At 39.1% G+C, this 11,444-nt stretch overlaps 1 pseudogene; it reads left to right on the top strand.

Moving 5' to 3' along the window:
- The first annotated feature begins 7,736 nt into the window (after positions 1 to 7,736).
- On the top strand, positions 7,737 to 8,517 carry LOC121943027 (annotated as a pseudogene).
- The last annotated feature ends 2,927 nt before the right edge of the window (positions 8,518 to 11,444 follow it).

Genomic DNA, 11,444 nt, shown 5'->3' with positions numbered 1-11,444 from the left:
GCATTTTATTTCTACATTTGCACAGATGCTAAAGCCTGGACATAAGTTATGTTTTATTCCTTTTTTTTATGTTTTGTGTGTTGGTGGTAAGCAGTGCAACTACATTGGCTGTGTTAGATGAATCAACCTACACTTATTTCTGTTTTTTTGTATTCTTTCAGTCATTAGACATGCTAATTAGTCACATAAAATATATTTACTTCTTTTTCTCCAAAAAATTCCTTGTATTAATTTTTTTATTTACTTATTTATTTCAAGTGGGCACTACTACCATGCCATGTGACCTAGTAGGTTACATATATTCTTGATGCGTTTTATATTGAGCACCTGTCCCCAGTGCATTTTATAATATGATGAAGACTGTTTAGGTCAAAACATGTTTGTCTAAGGACTTTTTATTTTTTTATTTATTTACAACAATCAGAATGCCTCGGGTGCTTTTCAGACTGCCAACCCCGAGCACTGACTTTCACACTGTGCTGAACTGACATTGTTTTTTAATCTTTATGTGACCACTCGCACTATCATTGAAGGACATCTGATTTTTTGAACACCTGATGTCTTGACCCAGTGCAACCCACCCTATTTTTTTCTTCAACATACAGTAGTATTTGGATTAATCATCATACACTGATGTCACTCATGCTTGCTTGAGAGACTACCTACTCCAAAATAGGACAGAGAAAGTCTCTAAAAACAGCTATCTAAGGACGCCTATCTTTCCTAGTTCTTTTATTGCAGACAAAAAAAAAAGGTGGGTTCTACTATGAATATTTGCGTGTTTCTGAAATATCAGCTATAGCAGCCCGGTTTCTGTTACTGCTGACAACTAAACTATATTTTTTTTTTATATCAGGTCAGAACAGTGAACATCACACAACCAAAACAAGGATCCAACTAAGATTGTACTGAAAGCAGGACTTTAATACAAACTAGTTGAGGGGATGACGTGCAGGTGGAGAAAAAGGGAGGAGAAGTTTAGTTGAGGGCAATCAGGTGATGAGGCAGAAGAACAGGCAGGGAGCTGATGGGCTGGGAGATACTGAGGAGTACAGACACACAGGTATGACATAAAATAGGCAGGAAACAGAGAAACGCAGGAAGAACTAAGGACACAGGGAAAGTGAGAACAGGTGAGAGGACTGAGGGACTAGTGAGAGACAGGTGAAACACTAAGGTGGGAAATAACACAAAGACAGAAAGTAAAAACAGACATAAGGAGTAACTATACAAAATAAAATAGGAAACAAAACATGAATAAATAGCATAAAACAAGCAAAAACAAACAGAAAACCCCCAAACAAAGCCCTCAAGATAACAGACAAAACCCAGGATCATTATACTTTCAGGCCATCATTCATGGCATTGCAAGATACTAAACATTACATACAAAAAGAAAACGAAAATAACCCATAGCTACATGTTATAGTTCTTAATGTAGCTATGTTAGCTTTTGAACACGTGTTATCATCAGTCAAACTCTATACTTTTTTGTTTCGAATGATTTTGATTATGTTCTAAAACGGTCAAATTAAAGTAGTAGAACAGTCACGCTGATGTTAAGTGCCTCTGCATGTTTTTAGATTTGAGCACAAAACATCCTCTTTTTCTACATGCATTCACTTCCCACTCAACATAATCAACACTCATCAGATTACTCTATTGAACAGTCAGTCAGAAATTCAATGTAATAAACTTTTCATGAGATTTATGGTGAAAAGTACATACTATGGAAATTGTACGTTTCAGTCTACTGAGTGAATTTTAAATGGTATCATATGATCCATTTATCTTGTACTTACCAGATACTCAATAAAACAGTGCAAAGCAGATAGAGAGCACTACATATCAAATAGGGAGCTATTTCATACAGTCAGGATGGTATAATATGTTCTAGAGTTGTTGTATGGTTTAGCTGTAATATACAATACCCATTAGTATATACCTATATTTATAATAGTGTCTGCAGTTATTTTTACAAGGAGGAGAGAAGCAAGGAGAGATTGCGCTGCCATGGGCCAAATGAAATAAAGCTATCTGAGCCAATTAGCTGGTAGGCCATTCCAAACCAGTGCCACCACACTGTAAATGTGACACGGGTGCGACATCAGGACAGTAAAGCGGCTGGTCAATGACTGTTTAGCTTTAAGGGCTGCAGTCTTGGCTTTGAACGTGCTAAACAGAGCGGGGCTCCTCAAAGGGAGAATATATGTGTGTATAGATGAAGATTTGTGTGTGCGTGTGTGCTGGGGGGTTACCTCTGTTTACTAGGCACTCTGCCTTCAGAAAGAGCCTCGTCTTCACCTCGGAACAACAGGAGACATGACAGCCATACGGTCCCTCTGCAGCTGGCTAATTGTGTGCACCATGTCTCTGGAGTGGCTGCTCCAAGCCCCCACACCCGCCCTATCCATCATGACTGGGCTGAGGATGAAAGGAGACATGGTCTTATGTGTGCAAAGGGTCGATGGTCAGAAATAACAATAACCATTTAGCAGTAGTTTGATTCAGCTATCAGGTTCAGAGAAATTATGATATTGTACAACAATTTACACTGCAATAACACAATCACTCATATGTTCTAAATAGTCCACCATATTTTATCTGATGTTCAAAGGGTAAAATATATCAACAAGGGGTAAATACTGGTAAAGTGGGACACTTTCTGATGATTACCTTCTGTGTAGTTTTTAATTATGACCCAAATGTCTTGGTCCCTCATACTATTCTTAATATCTTAAGAGCTCTACTATACAATAGAGAAGAAAAAAAAAGATAGTTTTCTTGTTCTGCATTCAGATGCCTTTCACAAGCATTTCAATCTCTGAAACATGAGAAAATTGGCTTTATTTATTTCAAAAACATGGGGGAAAAGGTAGTGAGCAGTTTGGTAAGAAATGTTTCAATAACTGCAAGATGCTAAGTGATTTAGAGAATTACTTTTAAAGCTAGGGGAAAAAGAAAAAAAATATATTAATAGCTGTATATCATGATTACATATCTGAAATTATGTTATGAATTAATCACCCTTTTTAGGTCATTTACTCCATTTATTTATGTAACCAGTTTTCAGGTAATTTTCCTGTACCTTTGATCATTTCATTGATTTCTTTTCTTGTTGCTCATTGCTCTCATCCCATGTCTTTGAAAGAAATCAAGCCAATTTGCTCAGGTTTCAAGGAGTTAAAGACAGTATGGATGACTCTTCCTCAAACCCACATTGACCGAAAAAAAAACACATTTTACTAAGTGCTACAGCCAAAGTGAGACACCTTTATTGGCAAACTTGGACACTCCAAATGCATTCTGTTGATATTTAAGTGCAGGCCTAATAAATCAAATACATAATATTTAATATTACAATCAATAACAATAAAAATCATTTATTTTTTAAGGAGGTGTGCAGGTGCAGCAGATTTACCCTCTACCTCCCACGCCCACCAACAATATGTGGTACTGGGTTGAATTTATTCAGGCAGGAAAAAATCCAACTCATCTTCTTTGTAGCTTCCACGTTGTTCCCACTTTACGACCTAAAAGCACATGAACACAACAAAGTCGGAAGAACGGCCTCCAAACTCGCAAACTACTACCCTCTGACATCATATGGATGCAGCATTAACTATAGTGTGCCACACTCAGGGAAGTGATGTCATAGCCACAGAAACTATATTTTAGGTATTTTTATTGATTAAAGTATGAACACATACAGGTAAAAATGATAAGGCTTAACTGTCCCACTTTACCCATGGTCCCATTGTACCACTTTTCACCAAGGCTGTCTGCTCTGTGTTCACACCAACAGCTACTGTGAGGAAACTGGCTCAGTGCATGAAAGTCATTAGCAGCAGCTGAGGACTGAAACATCTACTGTTGCTTGTTCATTTCACAGCTCCTATATGTCGCCTTGAAACATTCCCATAATGGCACCAAACTCAGTCAGAGATGCTAAACAACTATGACTCATGAGATCTCAATTTATGACTTACTGTAGAGTGAGAAGTTCATTATGGTGAGGGAGTGATTTTAGACACAGCCATCGACGGAAACAGTGTAGCACCTGTTGTGAGGATTTTCTCAAGAGACAGTACAGACATTCAAGGTCCTCATCAGGATACATTTTAATGATTTTGGTGTTCTTCTTGTGCCAATTTAGTCACCAGTTTCACTCATTGACAACATATCTCAAAACTAATAGCTTGGTTTGTTTTCAACAGCCATATAACTGTGTCTGGTGAATCACTGTAACAATAGTTTTTGTATGTGGCTAATTCTGTCGCTCCTTCAGGGATGTCACAGGCCCATTGGCAGTCCTCTTCACTAGTTCAATTCTCACTCTAATAGCCTTCTCTGGGCAGATTTACAACTGTGCCATTTTTTCCTTGATTATTTTATGGGTGACCTTACTGCTCTCTATTCATTGCCTTGGACATTTTCATGTCTTCCTCCTGATTGGTACTTTTCCAAGTACAATGGCGCAGACTTGTTTGGAATGTTCAGTGTCTTCATGATGTAGATTTTCTCAGGAAATTGACCTTCCAGACACAGGTATTTAAGCTGAATTCACTTGTAACACCATTTACTGAAGCATGCAATTGCCATTCAACTTACGCGATGAAAGAACTGGTTAAATCATAATTTTACAGCAAATGGGTGGTTTTGTTTTGTTTTTGTTTTTGCATTAAAGATACATTTGAATAGCCTTCCTGCCTGTTTTACATTAAAGGGTAAGTTTGGTATTTTTCAACCTGGACCCTAGTTTTCCATGTTTTTGTATCTAAATGACTAACGGAAACAAGTCAGTCCAGTTTTGAGGATTAGTGCTGCCATCATCAGCAGCAAAACAGGCTGTAAAGTAACCACTTGGGGCATGTTCACCCCGTCAATGTTCATCCACTAAAAAGGCTTGTTTTCACCACTGACAGGTTCTTTTTAAGAGACAGAAAATGTATGGAAATGATCCTTGCAGAGGTCAACCTATTTGTTAAAAAGCAATATCTTTTTTAACCAGAAAAGACCCAAAATTGCCATTGCCATTTCCACCAAGCTCCATTTAAATTAAAAGTGTTTTTAGAGTGTGGAGTCAGCATATGTTTACATCTAACTGGCTGACTTAAGGGTTTATTTCAACTACATCAGAGTTGGAGATTGTTGGAATGGTGGAAAGATTGTTTTTTTTTTTTTTGGTTGTTTTTAATTTTGTTTTGTTTTACATTGTTTCTGTCAACTTTGAAAATATTGCTTATTTAAATGGAGTCTGGTAGATTTGGCAAAAGTGATTACCGGGCTGCTCCAAGCTAAACAAAAAGGTCTATCTCTGCAGGGATGTTTCACATGTTGTGAGATTCTTCGCATAAAAATCTGAAGATGTCAGAGGCAAAACCAAACACTTTTAGTGGATGTAAATTCACAGTGAGAACATGCCCCTGGTGGTCACAATGCAGCCTTTTTTTCTGTATTTGCAGAGGTCTTGCTCAATACTAGATCTATTTAAAAAAAAAAAAAAAAAGTTGTTCCAATCATTCACTTAGACAAAATAAAAAATAAAAAAAAATACAGCTAGGTTGAAAAATACAGAACTAACCCTTTACAGAGGCTTTTTTCTCCATTAATTAAGACTACTGTGATTCTACTGTGTTACAAAACAATAAAGCTTAAAGGCATAAATGTCTAAAAATGTCACAAACATACAGTAACGATTTAAAGTACGTATTACATATATATTATATTTTCTACCTATGTATCTATTTATATTTATCTATCTCTCTCTCTCTCTCTATATATATATATATATATATATATATATATATATAGAGAGAGAGAGAGAGAGAGACTAATTTAACTTGACAGCATAATCAAGATTATATGAATACAGAATACAAACAGAGGAAAGCAGAACAATTAAAGGCGCATGAGATAGGAAAAAAAGTGAAAACTGCCTTCGGGAAGAACATTGGTAAACATGGTAACAATATTTGTCTGCCAGTGTCTGTGTGCATGTGTGTAAAATACATGTTGAAGAAAACATTTTACACTAAGTAAAGAGCAGGAAAAAACAGGCAGAGAGGGAGGAGAGTAACTGTCTGGCCGGCTGAGGCTGCTGGTGGCACCAGCGTCAGGTTCAACCTTCACACTAACAATGCAATAGACTGATCAGAGCCAATGACCTACTTTTCCTTGCCTAATTCAATCTAGTCCAAATTACCTTAAGGGAAAGAAAAGGGAGTCCCGGAAAGAGGAGGAATCCCTGAGGAGGAAGCGTGACGTTCGTGAAGATGCTATAAACATCAATAGAGAGTAAAGAAAAAAAACAAGTGTGGCACAGGTAGAACCCCCCCCCCCCCCCCCTCCGAAAACCTTTATTGTGGTGTTCATCAAACATTAACAGTGAGGATGAATGCCACAGAGGAAAAACGTTGCGCTTGGAGAACAGTGATGATGAAAAGCCCCCAAATGCATCTGACAAGGAGTAAATATTGAATTGAAAGATAAACAAGGTGAATGGCCTTTATTATTCATGCCAATGGGGAGACAAGGAAACGTGACGGCATGAAAAACAACATCCTTTATCTGTCTGGTCCCCTCATAAAGAGAGCACCATCTCCCATGTAGTGGAGTCGAGGTCAAGGCAAATTCACACATCAGCGTGGTTTTTTTACATTGTGTTGTTTGTATTATTTCACAGCTTAACAGCATCTAGAGCTGGCAGAGAGTACTTCTGTGTTTCAGCATTATCTCATATTATCAGTTTTTCAATTCCCACTGAAATGACAGCCGCGCACACAGAGGCCTCTCTATGATTGGGCCATGAAGCACACTCCATTTCTATTCATGCAGCACAGCACCTTATTGCTAGCTGCTCTGCATTCAGTGGGTCTATTATCCCCACAGATCCATGCTTGGGATGCAAGGCTAGTCTACTCTGATTTCAGCAGTCCTCTCCTTTCAGCACCTTTGTAATGCAGTATAGTAGACGCATGTGTGCAAGGATGTCTGTCTTTTCATTTGGGGTGGCACATGTTTGTTTTCTATTTTAGGTGGGGTGCATTAGAAGGCACAAACAGGCAGTAAACCCAGGGCATACATTTAAAATGTGTACTTAACTATGTTTGTGCATTAAGTATGTTGTGCAGCAATACACTTGGGTAAAGAAGAACAAGCCAATATTTTTACATTAAAAATGTATTAATTAAAAATGTGAAACAATGTGAAAAGGGTTTGTTCATGGTGATGAACCTACAAAGAATTATCACCTGAATGCACAAGGTACAAGGAATATTAATGAATTATATATTTGTATTCGTTTACGTCCCTAAATTTTACATACAAGAAATGTCATTGTATGGCACAACTCAAAAGGTAGTTTCAAAGAACACATGCTGTGCATTACTCTGCTTAAGTTAAGGTTTAACAAAGAGATTCTAATGTGAGTTCTTATTTGTTGAAGACTATGATGAGTGTTAAGCTTAACAAATCTAACCAAACCCCCCCTAGAAAAGCTGCGTTTATCCATCAAATGCCCAGAGATAACAAACCATGTTTAAAAAGTATCTTTGTCTGTGGAGTCCTCCCTTCAGAAGTTTGTTCAGGCCTAGCAGTGTGGACCCCAACCCATAATCCTCCTGCAGACACACCTGCAGAGGAGAGTATAAAGACCCTGGACTGAACTGAGTCAGACATTAAACTTGAAGGAGTCTCTCCACAGAAGCTCCACAACCTCCAGAGCGACCCTGAAGATGACTCTCTCTGCCAGCCTGCTGCTGCTGCTGCTCGGCCTCTCTCAGGCACTTCCTCTCCAGGAGGAGGCAGGCGAAGACACCGTGGACATCACCACCAGGATTCTGACCACCAACAACGGCACAGATGAGCTCTCCTGCTGGAAGGAAGGAGACCTGCTGGCTCCCACAACCAGAAACGCCTTGATGTGCTGGTCCCAGAACTGCCTGTGGAGGAAAGCCTCCAGCGGCTTGGTGATGATCCCCTTCACCGTGAGCAGTGACTTCACCAGCTGGGAGAGGCAGCTCATCGACAACGCCATGAAGTCCTTCCACAGCCGCACCTGCCTCCGCTTCGTCCCCCGTCAGAGTGAGTACGACTACATCAGCATCGAGAACAGAGCCGGATGTTTCTCGGCCCTGGGCAGAGCGGGAGGCAGACAGGTGCTCTCTCTCAACAGGCAGGCAGGGCTGCCTCTACCACGGCATCATCCAGCACGAGATCAACCATGCTCTGGGCTTCCAGCACGAACAGACCAGGAGCGACCGCGACTACTACGTCAGGATCAACTGGGAGAACATCGACCCGCAGATGGCCTACAACTTCTACAAGCAGAGCACCAACAACCTCAACACTCCCTACGACTACTCCTCCATCATGCACTACGGAAGAACAGCCTTCTCCATCCAGTACGGGAAAGACTCCATCACCCCAATCCCTGACCCCAATGTCCAGATCGGCCAGAGGCAGGGCATGTCCTACTGGGACATCGCCAGGATCAACGCGCTCTACGGCTGCTAATTACAGTGCTGATGCTAAATGCAACAAAATACCGCTCTCAATGTTTTTTTCTCACTCAACAACATATGACTCCTGACATGACTAGATGATCTGTAATAAAGATAATGCAAAATGATTGATTGCTGACTATTTTTTTTTCTCTCTATTTGTGAGCCTGCAAAGTTTTACACATAGCTCACACATGCAATAAAGGGGATTGACTGCTTAACTGTTGGAGGAATGACTTCCATTTTGATTTTAAGTGAATGACCTCAAAATTGGCCAGAAAAAACAATTGTATTAATAAATATAGCTCAGACAAAAACAAAAAAAAGAACACAGTCAGGATGACAAAACAACAATAATGTTTTGCAATAATTTAAAAAAATGCTAAAAATCTAACAAAAAAAAGGAAATCACAAGGAAAACATAATGAAAAACAAAACGTGTTAATTTGAGGCTTTTGTTTGTTTGTTTTCAACATTTAAGCATCAAAATTGAAATTATAAATAACTGACCAGCTGTGGGATAGTATTAATACTTAAATGATTCTCAGTGAAAGTCCAGGCTGTGCTGCAAATCCCAGGAGATCTGAAGCCAGAAGCTGTGTTTTAAACTGCAGAACACACAAGTAATTGAAAAATCTGTTACGAATGAAAACAACACCTCAGCCTAGTTGTCACAATTTCAGGTCAAACAGGACCCTTTTAATAATGAAGCATATTGTGAGTACAATAACAAGACCCTCAAGAAATAACAATTGCTCTGTATTGACATTTAACTCGATATTATTATTATTATATGTTTGGTTGTTTTATCGAACTCTGGCTATAAATGGATCATTTCATCGGGCTAAAGCAAAGCTACCATCACGGCATGTGCAACTGTAATGATGGGTCAGAAGTGTCTATGCTAAGCTACTGACAAAACCTGAAACCTGAAAAGCTCTTATGGAAATTATGCATGCACTTTTGAGACTGTCCTTTTCTTCAGCTCATCATTTTCCAGTCAAGTTATGCTGGATGTGGTTTTCAGTATTGAACCAAAAAAAAAGAAATCCCAGTGGCCACTCACAGTGTTGAAAAAGAAAAAAAAAATCCTGCGTAGTCCAAAAAGCATGTTCTCCAAATACCACAATCGTAAAAGAGAAATCTGTGAAACAATTGAGACAACACATGAAACCGCAAACAAGGTCTATGACACCTTATTTTATAAATTTGTAATCCATAGAGGTTTTATGTTTGTCAAACTTTTCTTGTGTAGAGAAAAGCAATTTAAAATCCTGTTACGTCATTACAATGTAAAGTCTATGGGCCGAGCAGGACCCCATGGGTGGGGCCAGAGGGAGAAACACTTCTTTGTATATTTCATTCATTCATTCATTCATTCATTCATTCATTCACTTAGTTTATTGGCTCATCTGTGTGCAATTTCCAAAACAATAACAAAGACCTCTGACACACTTTTTCTCATAATACTTTTTAACATTCCATGAACAAACAGGAGCAGGAAGGAGAAGAATTTATGATATCTGCCTCTTTCTTACTCATAACTGAAGCTACTGCAGATACAGAAACAAAAGACCAGCTCTCACTCAGAAAGTTTGTCATTTCTCATTATTTTTTCTTTATACCTTTTTTTTAACTGAATAATATTTGAGCTGCATCTGAAGTCATTATCCAGAGAAATCAGGGAGAAACCGGAAGCTAGAAACCTTCTCCGGCATATGCGCCAGGTGACCAGTTCCACTAAACTGAATATGCACCATTTTGGTGTTTAGTGTCTCGTAAATATAAACATAATGCATGCATGTTAGAGTGCTGACGTTCGCATTTAGCTCCAAACAATGCTGTGCCCAAGTACAGCCTAATGCGGTGCCAGCGCCAGACAATGATCAGCAATGGGGCACAGAGTTGTCACACGTAGGCACTCTGTTTTACGTGGTCATTTACATAAAGGAGGTCATGAGCCTGTTTTCAATGTGTTTGTGTGAGTAAGAGCAAGAGTTGGGCACGCGTGCTCCCTAAATAAAGTGGTGAGCAATAATGGATCGGGCTCGGGTCATAAACTCTCTCCTTTCATTGTGCCCATATACGTGCAGAGCACACATAGGCCACTGTATGAAATATTGTTGTTACCCACTGCGACAACATGGCAACAGCTGGTATTGTTTTCACCTTGTGAGTCTGTGTGTGTGTGTCATCATGGCAAAATGTGGTCCTGAGGACTATAGTGGCAGGACTTACCACAGAAGCTGTTTTAATTACTTTTCCAGCTGTTTCTATGTCTGTGTGGATAGATTTTTTGTCACCTTGATAGCGTTGCAACTATGAGAGATGCCTTCATGAAATTTTACAGGTGTGTAGTCTCGATCATAATGAAGGCTGACTTTGAAGATGGGTGCAGTCTAAGCAATGGCACTTTTAGCACTTTTGGTGCCCTGGGTGAGCCACAAATTCAATGATGCACATTAATGAAACAACCTTTAACCCTGTAAAACTTGAATAGACATCACTTTTTTGTGCTGCTTTCAGACTCCTTTAGCAGGTATTTAAACTTTTTAACCTTAAGCAAATTAGTTTTATTTCTTTCAAAAACATTGACAAAAGGCAATGAGCAACATGGCAAGAAATGCTCTGCAAACTGCAAGAAATGGGTAGATTTAGAAAATAATTTTCTTAAAAAAGCCAGGGGAAGATGAAAAATAAATGTATAATTATGATACTTATATATTTGAAATTATATTGCAGATTTATTTTTGCCATTCAGCAAAGTCAGTTGTGAAAGCCATGCATGGATGTGTGTCAGATGCACTGTGGAGGTGATGAAAGTGCAAAACCAAAACCAACAATGCTGTGTGGATGTCTGCCAAAGGAGAGGAGAGAGCAAGCTGCCACCTGGGCCAGCTTTTATAGCCTGGGAAGGCCCAGGTGAGTGTAATCAAGGTA

Source organism: Plectropomus leopardus, chromosome 1 (genome assembly GCF_008729295.1).
Source record: "Plectropomus leopardus isolate mb chromosome 1, YSFRI_Pleo_2.0, whole genome shotgun sequence".
Lineage (NCBI taxonomy): Eukaryota > Metazoa > Chordata > Actinopteri > Perciformes > Serranidae > Plectropomus > Plectropomus leopardus.
Note: the sequence above shows the minus strand (reverse complement) of the source record. Positions and strands in the feature narration are given on the sequence as shown.